Consider the following 16,551-nt stretch of genomic DNA (forward strand, 5'->3'; position numbering starts at 1 on the left):
ACACAGTGACTGTGACTCTTAAACTAGGTGAAACTCAGCCCTCCACAAGTTCAGTAAATTACTTAAAGTACAGTATTTTACTGTTCCTTTCTTTATCATGGTAACTTATCAAATAACTGTTTCACAGCATTGTTTGGGCAAAGGATTTTTTCATATTTCAGCATACAAATGTGCATATAAAATAGATATTTAAAACAAACAAACAAACAAACAAAAAAAAAACAGTACTCACCTCACATGTTTCCAGAGCAACTATTTGCGAAACCTGCCCTTTTTATAATGATGATTGTTTCTCTTTAAGTAAATACACCTGTCACTTTATTCATGTGTCCTTCTTATATTGTGGTGTCCAAAACTATACACAGTTCTCAAAGTGAGGCCGCACTAGTGCAGTGCAGAGCAGGACAATCCCTTCCTTTGACCAGCTAGCAGCTGGCAGAAACCATGTTCTACTTCAGCTATGAATTACTGCATTTGAAAAACATCCTGTGCTTGATATCCTGTTAAAATGTCAATCTAAATAATCATCATAGTTCTTTTGCCCTTTAATAGCTGGAACTTGGTAGTAAATTTCTGATATCTCTTAAACAAAAAAGTTCAAATAACTTATATGATCAACTTACTTAAATTTCAGACTACTGAAACAATTGAATCTTAAAATCTTAATGGTGAACTTCTAAGAGTACTCATCTTTTTTTTTTTTATAATTTCAGTAGTATTTGCAGATGTTTCTACTCAGTAGAGCATGAACTTCTTGATTCTATGAAGTTGAGTTTCAAGTGGTACATTTTCAGAACACCCTTTATCTTCTCCAAAGATTTTTTTTTCAGAATAATATCAAATTTCTTTGATATTAAATGCAATATTTGTACTGCTTGTTGCTCTAGGAGTTTTGTGAGAGCTATTTTGAATTTTGGTGGTCTGGTTTTGTTTGTTTTTTTTTTACTTTGCTTTTAATTTAGTTTAGTTATGCTTTTTTGATGGGTACATTGCATCCCAGCTACAATAACCATTTCAAAAATAATCAGGTCTAGGAAAACCTGTTGCAAACTTGTATTCTTTGGATATTTTTAATAAACGGCATGTCAGATCACTTGCATGTTTAAAAAAAAATAACATTGAAGTTACTTTACTATTAATATTAATGTGAAAGATAACATTACATTTAAGTACAATTCTGCATGGAATAAAATGTTCAGTTTACTACCTATGGCAATTGCAAATAATTTTTGGTGTGTTTAAATTCTAAAATGATACTTGTGCTGGATGTTTTTTTCTGTAGTTCTCACCTTGTAGTAAAGAGAGAACACTAATGTTCTCATATCTGTAAGTTCATGTATAAGTGATCTAAAATAATTTTTGAAAGATGGCCATATTTCTCTCTTGAAAAGTCAAGATTCTGATGTATGCCATTCATGTTATAATGATCTGAAAGCACAAAATTCCCTTGGCATGAAAGCACTCAAATATGTGATCACCAAGACCTCTGACATTTAGCAAGCTTTTATTCTTTTCCCTAAGAATATGTTACTTTGCACAGCCTTGGTATGAGCTGATAAGGACTGGACAGGGAAAGGCAGTATTCAGATATCAGTGATTGTGTAATAATTTTAGTAGTCTACCATGAAACTATGCTGATGGGTTTTATTTTAAGAAATACATTTAGCTAAAATTCTCATGCAAATATTATTCACATGGGATCATGCCATCTGATCTTACTGGCAATGATTTAAATTGAAACAGGGTGCAAAAACCCAATCTTGACATGAACAGTAGTCAGAAATTCATCTCATTCCTTCTTAATCAGTCTGAACATCATTCACAATCATTAATTATAAAACAGTATTAAATTATCCACTGTATGCCAAAACAGATAAAAAGTGAACTTAATCTTTTTAAACTCAAAAGGTGGAATCTAAGGATTATATTTAAAATTAATAGGAGTAGAGCTGCCTCTATCTGTGAAGTAATAGATTCTTCTGAGAAAGTGCCCTGTACTGATTTGCACACAGCATGTGTCACTGGGCAAATTATTGGGCAAATTACTGTACAAGGTCCTTTCTACTTTGAATGTCCACTACAGCAGAAAGTTGAGAGAGAGGAGAATAAAAGAATATGCAGATTAGCTGTCAGATGTAGTAAAACAGCTATTTACTGAAAGAAATCAGGACTTCTATTTCCATGTTCATTAAATGTTATTTTAGTGTGGAAATGGGGCTGCCCATAATATGTGAGTTACAAAAGAGAGAAAATAGATTGAATGCATCATTTCTCTAAAGCATTTCAGCCCAGATTTTATGATTCATCAAACAGTCTTGTCAACATATCACCCATAGTCTTCCCAATATAATAAACCCAAGAGCAGCACAATAAAAAAGAAATATTTTCCTGCTGTATGCATCAGAATTCAAACATATCTTTTCATACAGGTTCTTAACTAGATTAACTAGTCTGCCTGAGGGCATACCTAACATCCATCCTTGCTGCAGCTGTACAACCTGCTTTACAGCACATACTAAACATGAGAAATTATACATTCAAACTCTTTAAGAAAGTTGCATTAGTTTTCAAAAGCTAAAAATGAGTAAAGCCATTGCTGCTTTAAATCTGAAAGATCTGAGCACCTAAGGCAAGGATCAGGTCAACAGAAGTAAACTGAAGACCCCAAAAGATGGTTCCATATTATTTAAAGCTTCCATACTAGAAAATAGTTTTCCATTGTAATCGTAACCTCATGAAGTTGAGACTCCACATCAAAGAAAAAACCTTTGCATGAAAAATATAGACTTAAACTCTTATAGATCAATTACTTGCCATGAAAGCATCTGATGTTATGATGTGGAATATCAATAACAAAAATCATAAAATGACAGCATTACACTTTAAAAATTATGTTTGAAATATTCCTCTTCTTAAAGACAAGATTGAGCTGATAATAAGGTTCAACATTCAGGCTAATAATAGTGAAATTCTTAGTGGTGTACTGAATTAAGCATTTTTTTTTAGGTTTAGGTCCAGATCAGCCTTTATGTTAGTGCCATTTTTGTTTTATACTTAGATGTTTCATTTGCAATAAGACAACATTAGCACTATGGGCCATGTTCTATTCTTGGTTTCTTATTGAAGGAATGGACTTGTCATGTATTTATACATATTTATAGTAAATTAAACAAGAACTCAGCTTTGTAATAAATGTGCTTTGAAGCTATACTCTATGTCTCTGAAGCCTTTTTATTTGAGATTTATACCACTCTTTCATAAAGATAACTCATTCACATTCTGCCATGAAGTTGATTTAGAGATATCCTTTTATGCCAAGGAAATGTAAAAATTCTGTTCTGTCACTTAAAATGATGCTGGATCATTTTAAATGAACAGACCTGGTTGTAAGCTGAATTTTAAGGAATTCTTCCTTTCCTGTAAAATACTGGTTCTTTTTCAGCAACAGATCATCATGGATGCCTTTCTAATATGAACCAAGAGAAATAAATGCAGCAGAACATAACTTACAGAATGGGCAGCTAGTTTTTTACATACTTGGGAAACTGCTTTGCTCTTTGCAATGAGTGAAGTCATCCCAGCAAAAAAAAAAAAAAAGAGAGAAAAAGAAAAAAAAAGACATAATTAAATGAAGAAAATATTTCACATGAAATACAAAGGTTCTCTAATACCTAGTGCACCATAGACCATAGACTACTTCCAGATCAAAGAATCCTGGAAGAACTCAAAAATTATGGCAGCACTATAAGTTATCATCTAAACTTTCATCATCTTTGTTTTCCAATAAAGGAAATTCAGGCATGCTGGCCAAAATAGAAGTTTCACATATTTTTGTACAACATTCTGATCAGGAGGACTGGACCAGCACTGGAGATACTGCAGATACACATCTTCTCCACACCTTCTACCTAGTCAGATTTTTTTTTCTAAAATTTAGAAGCTTTTGAAGTATTATAATCATTATACTGAAAATTCATTTTCTTCATCGCTAAGGAATAAAGGTCAGTAAAATTTAAAGAAGTATAATTGCTGAGGCCAAGCCAGTAAATAAGTCAAAAATCTTTATAAATGTAATGTGATAACTGCTCATGGAATATAACATGTAACTTACAAAATGCACTGGATCAACCTAATATGGTAATCTAATATGGATATCACCAAAAATGTTATCACAAAACTATGTGTGCTTGTCACAAATTTAAAACTACCTGGATGACAGTATTTCTCTTACAAATTTTTGTCTACTGATGACATCTACTACTAAATCGATAATGTTTTCAGTTAATTTTAAAAGTGTAATAATAAAATTTTTTCATTTACTTAATTTCTTAGGATTTTTGGAGAGTTTTTTAAAAATTTCTTGTGTCTTTATTGGAATTTGTAATCTTATGCTTATGGATTATTTCATGCTCTGATTCCCATTTGTTCAGCATTTATAAGTGACTGAGTCATATGTAGTGTATCATTATCTTAATAAGTACAACTTAATACAAATTTAACATCTTTAGTCTTTGCATTTCCTTTTTCATAAGTTGAGAACTTCTATTATAAATTCTCATTAGGGAAAAAAGTCAAAATATAATCAAATTATAAAATAAATACATTAAATATATTTTCCAAAAATTACGTACTGTATATAAATATATGACAGATGCTGAAGTAACTTCATATCATTAATAGGTATGTGTAGATGTCAGTTTTAGAAGTATAAAATATACTTACAAAATTTTCTCAGTCAAGATTATGCAATAAATCAAGGTGAGGAGGTATCAAGAAACGGTCCAAGATTATCCTATCCTGTGTTCCTTATACAATTGTACAGACACTTACTTATGGTTTCAGTTAGGTGTGCTTCTCTGCTGGTTCTCTTTTCTCAGTTTTGACTAAGTTGTTGTGTCACCTATGTCTCGTATTTTACTTTCTTTTTCTCTGTTTTGAAAGTAATTCCGTTTTATGGGTTCTATTCTGTTTTACTGTTATTGTTTCTTTCAGCTGTCCTTCTTTTCATGATTATTTTTTTGAAATTGCAATATTTTGATTTTATTTTTGTTAGTTTCAGTCCCCACATTTTCAATCTTTAAATTTTTATCATTGACACACCTGCTATTTTCCAAGCATCTCTGTGCAGTCTTTGCACAGAATGTCTGCTGCCTTTCTGTCCTGCTTTTCACATCGTGTTGGCTCATACTAGTCTGGATAAGATGTGAAAATATGTTAGATCACGTGATCTTCACAGGTTGCTGAAGGGCAGCAGACCTTCATTTGAAAGGATGAAGCTGATCATCGTATAAGGCCAAGATACATAGGATTTTTTTAGTCCCAAGTAAACTATAGAAGCAGCTCTCTACATCTGTATAGTCAGTCTGAGGATTTCCAAAGCCATTAGTTCACTGATCCTGTCCAGCTTTTAGCTCCTATTATGAAAGAGATGAGCTCAGTACTATGAGATATTGAAAAAAAAAAACAGTGATTCATTTTTATCTTTGAATCTTTAGGGCTTTTTTTAAATCCTCCTGAACATGTTATAAAATAACACCATTGTAATTAAATTATTTGAGCACTTTTAAAAAATATTAAAATCATATCACTTGCCAGCTGTCCTTTCTTCGTCCTATTCCCTCATTAACATGACAGAATAGCATTAACATATCCCTCATTAACATATCATCAGAATCTCAGTATTCTCATTACTATCATTTTCCTATTTCATTCTGCCTCACCTTCCTAAATAAGTTTTTTTTTTTAATTAGTTTCTTTATTTTATCTAGGGACAGAATGGGAACCCAAAGGACAGTTTGTCATTTACGGGACTACAGTGAGTTAAAAGAATATCTGGGAGCTTAATCTTGCTGTACCTCCTATAACCTGGTAATTCAGCATCCCACAAATTTCTGAAAGCCTTTTCAACTCCTAGTTATGTCTGAGGAATCTAAATCACCAAGCCTGTAATCAGACACGTTAAATTCAACCAACTGGTATCATATGTTCCACTGTCAAATATCATGTGGCAAAAAAAATCTCAAAATCTGAATACTGCATAGTTTATTAGTAGAAATCCTTACATGTCTATAAATAAAAATATATATCAATAATATATTAAATAATTATATATTATATAATACTATATGTATAGACAAAGACATATATAAAGACATATGTAAAAAAATATATATATATAATAAAATAATAATTTCCGTATTTATATATATATGTGTGTGTATATATATATATTTGAAAGAAAATAGTTTTCTCTCTTAAAAACAGAACCCCCCAGTCCTGAATCTGGTGAAAGAATAAGGAAACTGAATCACAAAAAAAAAAAAAAAAAAAATCAGATGAAGAAAAAACCTGTAAGTTTATGTCATTCATACATTGTTATTGACACACTGGCCATTAGATGGGTGTACAAGATGTAATATGCCCTCTTATAGAAAAAGAATAAATTTATTAGCCACTGATCCCAAGCTAAGTGACAAAAAATGCAACTGAAAGCATATAAACAATTTAATAAACAAGGAAATATTGGCAGTCCTTGTATGTTGCAACATCAATAAACACTACTTACAGGGATGTAGGAACCCACGTAAATACTATTAGATGTCTTTCCCTTATTCCCCAAAATTCTAACAAGTTATAATTTTAGCTTTCACAATGTAATCTAGGAAAAAGGGTGAAAAGTGGCTGTCAATCCTTGTAATCATAAGAGATTACATTTATTAAGGAAAAAATATATTAAAAGAAGGAAAAAAATATTTTTTTAAAAAGAATTGGCATCCAAAAATATAACACACAAGTGAGAAAAAGTGTGGGAATACAATTTAACTGTGTTAAAACAAGACCAGGAAAGTACAGCTCTAAAAAGTTTGTTATAGTTTTTGCAGCCCCAAATAAAAGTGTACTAACATGTCTCAACCTGATTTAATTTGTCAGTTCATAGAAAAGTAGAAAGATCAGACTAAATTACTTGGCTAAAACCAAAGTTCTGAAGTGCAAATCTGAAGGTAAAGTTTTCTCCAGAAAACTTTGATTCAGCAAAATGTGATGGTTCCACCGTCTCTCATGACGAACGAGAAAAGCTCCACTGGGCTCCAGCCAGCATTCATGCCAGCTTACACACTGCCCAGACTTTCCAGACCTGCCAGTCTGAACTCAGTCCTGCATGAATCCTGCCTCAGGGACAGGAACCTGGTGCTTTCAGGGATCACTGCTCTGGACTGAGCTGCCAGTTGGGCAGCTCAGGGTCATGGGTACAAGGGTAGAAACCAGATTTCAGGAACAGCTGTTGCCCTGCACTATCTGACATCTGCAGTTATAGAAATACATCTGAATAGACACAGAAAAACAAAATCACACAGCATAATGTGTTATTTTTTATAAAATTCACTTTTAAATGTTGCATTGTAAGGCTTGCAATCAATTTGTGTTCATAGGACATATCGGAGCATTTAGATGTCAGGAAGAATTTCTTTACAGAAAATAGGGTTAGGCATTGAAACAGGCCACCCAGGGAAGCGATGGGGTTACATCCCTGAAGGTATAGAAGAGATGTGTGGATGTAGTGCATAGGGACATGGCTTAGTGTTAAACTTGGTAGTGTGTGGTGATAGCTGAGCTTGATGATCTTAAGGGTCTTTTTCAACCTAAATCATTCTATGATTTTATGATTCTAAGAATTTTTGATGTTTTGAAAATGTGGCAGCATAAGTCCCCATGAGAATAGGGAATGGCTTTTCCAGTTCTACACTATCAATAGTAGCCATGCTTGAGTCTCCCTGTAGACTCGTTCAGCCTTTTCCAGATGAGCCTTGAACATCCGTAATGCTGAGAGCTATTTCCTTAATTTTCATGCAGATAATACAAATGTGGAAACAAATGCCAGTACAGATTCAATTGCATAGAAATGCCCTAAAGATACTATTTCTAAATTTGATGGTGCTTCCTTCCATCAGAATTCATGAAGTGTGTTAATTTCTGTTACAGTTAAAAAGTTAAAGCATTAAATCTGAATTTCTTCCTACCATTAAGTGATTGTACAAGTATTAGCTATTCATGAAAACCATACACAGACCATGTTATAATTTTACATTACAGCTCTCAAGAAACCTTGTGCTGTGGGTTTAATTTATAATTCTTTCACCTGCAAAGATTAAAAATCAGAAATTGAAAACCTTTCCAAACTCTTTAATTTCTATCATATTTCCAAACCAGTGGAATGAATTAGGAGTTCTCTGCATTAAATAGAACCTCTTTGGTCATTATACAGTCTAGTCACAACAGTGAGATTGTATAACACACTTAGGAAAATGCTTTTATTACAGTTTTCACTTGGGCACGCTTGTGTGTATGTTTGGTTACAAGGGGAGAGCTGAAAACACAGAACAAAATTAAAACTCACACATGCAGATTTTTAAATATACCAATTTAAGTCAGTAATGGGGGACTTTAAAGAATTCAGGGGCCTTGGGAGCATAAACACTATTCATCATTTCTGAAACCATAGCAAGCAAATCTGATTTGTTTTTGCCTGTCAAAACATCTGAAAGACAAGGACTGTAATGGATTCTGTGGAATATAATGGATATCTGTGGAAACTCCTTGTCTCCTACAGTTTTTGATAAGTCAGGGTCTACCTTTTTAATACATCTTTAGAACATCTGAAAACATAACCTTACTTTCTTTAACTATGCATGTCCATACAGAGATATCATTGAGTCTTCAAAAGTATTTTGGATCATCCAGCATACCAATCTGTTGGAACATGATAAGGCTCCTATTTGACCTGAATTTACATGTCCAGAGTGCAAGAATATTGTTGGATCTGACTCAATGGAGTTCAGATCCCATTTCAAATGAAAAATCTTAAAGATATCAGAAACTTTCTCATAGCAGAAGCATTCATTATATCAAACATATCTTTAATGAACTGGTGAACATTTTGTTTATGTCCTGCAGGAGAAAAGCTACTTGTAGTAGAAGTGTTTCAGTTTTCTACTAAAACTTCTTTTCTCTGTACATAATATCGCTAGAAAAATTTGGAATTTTATTTAATGCTAAACAAAAATTTCTGAGAGTAATACTACTTTGGTAGAAAAATGAGAAATGTAGTTTGTCAATACACAAAGGGAAAAAGATCTTCAAAGATCTTCATATGAACTGGCAGAAAGTAGAGCTTATGCCTGCTCAGAAATGGCAGAAGATAAGAATGAGGAGAGAAGGCAGTGAATGCTCAAGTATGCATGAATAATAGTTACTGAGAGGCAAAGTGGCATCATCAGATATATGCATGTATGAGGCACCAGCTGTTAAACCACATGCTGTTACTAGGTGCTGTCATTCCGAGCTCTTACCTAAATAGATGCTAGAGAGTGTGGAAGCACTTTGCAATCCTGCTCTTGGTGTTTGCCAGCAGTGACAGAACAAGTGCTCCAGCTACTGGTGCTGGTAATTTCTTCAAGGCTTGAAGCTAGGATTTGAGGTAGGATGTTTGTCAGCATTATTCTGTAATTATCCTGATCCACACATACCACTCCCCAAGCATTCCTGCAAATGACAGCTTTTGGCTTTCGATTTGTGATGGTGAATGATGCCTATCTTAGGGTGCAAGTATCCTTTCCTACAGGCACCCTGTAGCTATTGTACCCCATTAATATAATGTAAACCCAACAATGCAAAAATGTTTCACCTTTACTTTACTGAGGAATAGCAGAAGGGCACAATTTGTGAAGATATAAAGTCTATGGCTCATGACCTTAAACAGCTGTGGTGTGACAGAATACCTTTTGAAATATGTACTGGCAAGCTAAATCAGTTCTTGGCTTAGAGATGGTTCAAGATAGCTATAGAAATTAGGGAGTTATAAGTTTTTGCTGTTTACTCTTGCTTGTGGGTCATCCTTCAATTGAATCAGAGTCCAGAGTTCAGTCATTCAGGAAATTAGGATGAGAAGAGAACTGACGTAGCTCTGCCACTTTACACTGACTCTCCTGCAAAAAATTCACATCGTTCTTTTGAGCATTTTAATCTAAACAATGCTGATAACTTTTAAGTAGATTTAGCTGGTGATTTCAAAGCTCCTTTTTAAGTACTCTTTAAAGATGAGAAGAGCATGTTACTAATAATTTGTACTCATATTTTGAAGAGTAATTAGACTGTAATTAGATATTTTGAGAGTCTGGTAATGAAATATTCCCTTACTGCATCAGAACATGAATGAATTCCTTTTTTTTAACTACAGCAGCTCAGAGGAAAAAAGAAATGTTAAGAATGTACTTCTGAAGTTTAAAATTCAAGATGTTCCTGGAAAACTGATCCATATGCTTCTTTCCTATGTTAATGGAATAAGGACAACTGCTAGCAGACAGCTTATACATAAGCTGATGATATATATGTTAGTGTTGATAACAACACCTCACAGTATCATAAGGTTTCATGGACTAGATGATTAGCATGTTGCTTTCTTTGCTTACAGCAGTTTTACTGGAGACAGACAGAGGAAGAGATTCACTCCCCAAAATCAGTACATCAGTTTTGAGGAGGCACATTAAACAATTTAAACCAGCTTTGCCTTCTAGCAATTTAGTAGCTTCCCTGCTGCAATATCTCCCAGTACTTTCTAAATATTGTATGAGGTACTTAAAGGTGAGGACACAGCTGTTGTGAATATCCATATCCATGAATCATCATTAATGACAATGCTTACTGACAGAGTTCTCTGGGTGACTATTGCACCTGCCTCAAATGGGACTGACAATCCCTTTAAAAATGCATCGGTTCTTTTCACTCTTTACTCTGTGTAGGCTTATCAAACATTATTAACCCTGTTATTTCTTGAGAAGACTGTAATAAATGCTCTGGCACTTTTTCTTTCTCCTGGGGCAGCTGCTGAACTGGCTTTTGCAAAGAGTGACTGAAACACATCTTTCAATTTAGAGGTCTGAGAGAGTAGGAAAGATAGCTGGAAATTTAGCTTGTCCTGATCTTCAAAGTAATCGCCTTTATAGCACCCCTAACAGTTGGTAATGCTTTATAATACCTTTACATTTACTTCCTGATACCCTCATAAGCCACATAGTGCTGTCAGGGACTAGATTTCTCAAGGAAAGATGTCGTAAGATTGACACTAAGAGCATAATATGTCTCCTCAGGCTTGTGGAAGCTAGCAGAATTTGGATATTTTCCAAGAAAGACTTCCTATTATATTTTATATTTGAAGCAAATGGGAAAAAAAGAAATATTTTCCCTTTATTACTGAAATGTTGCTTCTTTAGACATTTTCAAGCCGACTCTTATTAGATTATATATAGTAAAATGTCCTGTGGTTTATTGTCTTCTGTCTAGGTTAATTTTATGGTTTTCATAGGTCACAATTTATTCATGTAGCTGTATGCCATTTTTTGTATTCTTTAGGTTACTGTCTGCTTATGTATATTTCCTTTTCTTTTTCTCATTACTTTTTTTTTCCCCCAAAGAATTAAGCTTATTCTATATAGCTAAATTAAGGTCTTGTTTCTGTCCCTATTTAAAGTTCCAATTTATTTTTGAAAGATTACAGTCATTACATATTTATGCTGACCCCAAATGGTTTTACAATGAAAAAGATTTTCTGTAATACTACAGAGTGCAGAGAACTGATTTAATGCCAGAGAAATCATTATAGGCAAAGAAAAAGATATTTGGCTGGATACCAACTAATCTCCTAATTAGTTATGTTTGATCATCTACCGTAACATTTTCGGTTTCCCTTAAACTTCTGACTTATAATTAACATTCAGTATGATTAGAATTTGGTTCAGATTGTTTGATAGTTTAATGCCTAGGTATGCACTGTTTTTATGTTTCAAACATACTCAGCTATTCCTGAAATGTGATTTCCTATGGTCAAAAATTGACTTGAGTATCTTTGTATCTTGTGATTTTAGAAAGAGAACTTTGTTCCTAGAGCTAGTAATTTCCTTTCATTTCTTTTCTGGAGGAGAATAAAGGCTCTTCAATTAACTAATTGTTTGCATCATTATGAAATGCGGTCCCAAGAGTTTTTTACTGAGTAAGAAGAGTTTATCTCTCAGTCTCAGGCAGAAACTGTGTCATAGATGTCTTAGGCCACATTAACTCAGTGGAACATACTTTTTCTTGTCAGGAAGGATTTGAAACTGTAAATGCTGATAACCTCAATGTCAAAATCTTATGGAGAAAAAAGGTTATTATCTAAATAACTAAAACCTGGAATCACATACAAACAAACAAAAAAAAAAGCATTAATATTTTGTAGAAATGAAGGACTCTGTATATTACTTATTAAATATGCTAAGTAGCTATTCAATATGAAATACCAAACTAAAAAGATAGATACATGCTGAAATCTAGATAGTGGATTTGACGGCTAACAGGAAGAACTTTGAAAATGAGAAAGAATAATTTGACTGCTTACATGGATATGAGTACCATGTGAAATTCAAATCTCTCAAAATAACCAGAAAAAAAAATCTGTTTTCAATATGATTCTAAATAACTGCTCTGAAAAATCAGAGATCTGAGTTCCTTGGGATTTTGTTCTTTTTCACCCAGAAATTTCACTGTCTTTTTTTCTAAAAGTACGGGAGAACTCTCATTTTAAAAAGTTCAGTTTCAACAAATCAGTATTTTCAAACAAAATCTTCTGAAGTCTTCATTCTCGTGTAAAATTATAGAAGTAATAGAACAGGAGAACCAAAACTTCAGTTTTTTAGAGATTTTTTTACTGTTTTATTTTAATGTTTTTAGACCCCTCTAATGTGTGATAATTATAACGTAACACAACATAGTGCAACATAATATAATGATCTAAGTGCAGATATTTTGCATTCAAGGACAGCAGCCAGAAATGTCTGGACTAAATCAGGAAATTCCATTCTCATATTGTTTAAGAGGATATTTTTTAGATTTGTAAGGTTTCTTTTTAATCAATAAGGATAGATGTTATTCTTTGTACTGTAAGAAAAGAGCTCTAAATTCTTCCCTTGATAATCTATTTGTGAAAAAGGACATAATTTTGCTATTTGAGCAACTTCATTGAAAGCTCTGAAGTCAGTGGTATAAAGAACACTTCTCTTTAAGGCAACTATTTAATTTTGGCCAATAACGTATTAAGAAACTTATTTCAGCCTGTATTTTAATTTTCTAATTAGTTTAATTCTTTACAGAACATCTACTTTGGATCTAAAACATAGCTCCAGAATGCTTGTAGAAATGAACACTGAATTATATCTGTTTCACCAAAATTTGACAGAATCCCAGGTATACAGCATGTTTGCTGTGAAGATGATCTACAAGAAGTCAAATAAAATTGAACTAAAAATAAGAGATCGTATTCTTCTACATAAACCTTACCCTGTGCAGCTCAGATTTCAGCTATTAGCATTCTGAGAGACAGGAAAAAAAAAGTAATGACGACAAAATTCCTACTAAAACTGATAATTTTTCCTTCTTCCTTACTGAAATCTTGTACAGTATCACAGAGTGGTTGAGGTTGGAAGGTTTGGAAGGCAACTCTTGAGACCGTCCAGACTAAGATTCCTGCTCAAGCAGCGTCAGCTACAAGTCAATCAGAACTATGTCCAATTGGGTTTTGAGTATCTCCAAAGGTGGAGGAGACTATGCAACCACTCTGGGCAGCTTATTCTAGTGTTTGGCCACACTCACAGACACACACAAACAAACAAACCAAAAAATATTAGAGGAGGGTATTATTTTTAAGTGGAATTTCCTGTGTTGCTATTGGTGTCAATTGCATCTTGTCCAGCCACCAGGCATCACGAAGTGTCTGGCTCACTCTTCCACACCATCAGGTATTTATACGCATTCATGAAATTCCCCTGAGCACTCTCTGCTACTGGTTGGACAGTCACAACTCTCAGCTCTCCTTAAATGTTAGATGCTCCAGTTCTCATCACCTCTATGGCCCTTCACTTGCATGGGGTAGCCCAGAACTGGACCCAGCACTGCAAATGTGTCTCTCCAGGGCTGAGTAAAGACGAAGTATCACATATGTTTAGGTGGTGCAGGATGCTGTTGGTTCTCTTTGTAGCAAGGGCAAAGATTTGTTGTTTCTAAAAGGGCAAAGTGCTTTCTAAAACATTTTCTTATCTCAAATAAAAACTGTCCTGACTGTACAAAAATGACCTCACTATACATTTCTCCACTCAAAGGGAGAAAATCTGCTCCAAAGATAGGACTCTCAACAAATATATTATCCAGTATCATTTTCTGTAAGTTTCCAATTCTTCTCTCTAAACTGAAGTCAATTCAGTGTCCAGGAAAGGCTAGGAATTAAACAGGCCTGACATGTACCTCAATCCCTGTAAGTGTCCATATATAATTCTTTTGATGCAGATAATAAGCCCACATGGCTTACTGATTACAGACAGAGACACTCTTAGATAAAAGCATTATTAAATAAATAGTTGAGGATTCAGATTATACTATACAGTTTCATTCATCCCATACATTCAATTTCTCACTTGTAGTAATTAAAGAGAAAAGCATCAAGTCACCAAAATTAACTTTTAATCAGAAAGTTAACTTTTAATCAGAAAAATCAGAAAAAAATCAGTTTATTCAGAATTCAATTTTTAATTGTATTGATAGTCTACAGGGTAACGAAGTACAGAAGTTTTCTGTTTGGCATGAAATTTCTGTCTTCCTTTAAGGAGATCAGTGAAAAAGAATGGTCCCTTTAATCATAATTCTTACTAGTTTGGCATTAAAAGGGGACAACTGACAGCTGGCTAGTATAATGCCATGAGACAAAGAATGAACACATGCCCTGTGCTGAAGATCAGCCAGCTGGCACAATCAGCTACTCCAGGCACACTTCCAATTTATGAAGTGGAACATTTAACATACTGGTTCAAAACACTTGCCCTCTTGCCAGCCATGTGAAAACAAAATTAGCTATGGTCAATTTAGTTATGTACAGAACATAGAAGGATAATCAGCTATCTTATTTAGAATTATTTCTGTGTCCCCAAGAGTGTACATATCCTATCCCTATTAAATTATAAAGGGGAGAACGCATTTTCAGGAATCCTTTTTTAGAAGGTAAATGATCATCTTTGTAAATTGGACCACCTCTAAGTCAGGATAAGAGCACTTCAAGAATGTCTTGGCATGTGATTCTGGTGATAAACAGTCAGAAAGAGATATTAATGTTTATTGCCAGCAAATTTTATATTTCCCTTGCTGTTTTGCTTTAGATATTTTGTCTCTTGAAGATATCCTGTTTAATGGGCGGAAATTAGTTTCATTGATGGAAATGGTCAAAGTTATACAGAATAGTTAGTCACATACTCCTATTGCTGTTCCCACTTCACTTTCAACAATGCTTCGTTAAATGTTCAAATAAAACAATTTCCTAGATGCTTATATTGTTTACTTGTGGAAAATCTGCTCTGTAATATTATAAATACTATGTATAATTGAAATTAAATATTTTTATAATTAAGGACAAGGACTCTAACATGCGAGGGAAAAAAACAGTCCTAGGTCTACTGAGCTAAATATCAGAAGAAAGATAAACTGTTGCACCAAGTAGTCAAGAAACTCTGTAGTAATTATAGGAGTATTAGTAATACATTAATGTGACTAGAAGTCGCAACCCATATCAAGATCTCCATTTATGCGAAAATGAAGCCAAAGAGAAATTTGTAGCAGTTTATGAAGTTCATTAAGTTTAGGTTAACTCTCATTTATTCATCTTATGATTCACATTTACATCCATCTAGGGTGACTAAATTGGGGTATTTAACTTCAGAAAATAAGGGACAGTTTGGGTTAAATAGGTACAATTATGGAAATTGTAATTACTCTATTGATTATATTTTATTATTAATAGGGTGAATCTATTTTAATTGATCAGAACAGTGCTTCACAAGATATTCCTTGGAGTTACCATCTCAAAAACATAAATGTTGGAGTGAAAAAATAGTCATAAATTACTTACTGTATTTAAATCAAACAGCACTAATTAATCTTGAAATGAATTGCAGAATATGGGGAAACTATGTCCCTAACAGGTAGCTTTGCTCTGTATATTTTCCACATCAGAAGATTTCCACAGAAATCTTCTCTGGTCATCTGTGAACAAATACAGTCCAAACTACCCTCATTCAAAAAGAACTTACTGTTCTACATCAAAGGATTCATTTCCTCATTAGCTGACAGAGTGAACACAATGAATAGGGGTTTCATTATTTATGTATTATCTACGGATGAAAGCTAGAACCATGCTCTTTCTTTAAACCCCTTTAACTTTACTGATATTAAAAGTGTTACATGAGTTAAGCAGAAGAAAATATTGTTCTTGCTTTTAAATGCTGGGGTAATGGAGGCAAACTTTTTTTCACAAACAGTAAAGAAATGCATTTCTAAGATCTCACCATCTAGATCTATTGAATGAACTGTGTTTTTTCATTTCACTAGCAGTATCCATTAGTGTATCTGCTTTGATCCAGGACATTTCACTCTAACTGGAAGAAGGCATAGATAAAATTTCATCACATTAAGCTTAAGCTATTT

This window comes from Numida meleagris, chromosome 2 (assembly GCF_002078875.1).
Source record: "Numida meleagris isolate 19003 breed g44 Domestic line chromosome 2, NumMel1.0, whole genome shotgun sequence".
NCBI classification, from domain to species: Eukaryota; Metazoa; Chordata; class Aves; order Galliformes; family Numididae; genus Numida; species Numida meleagris.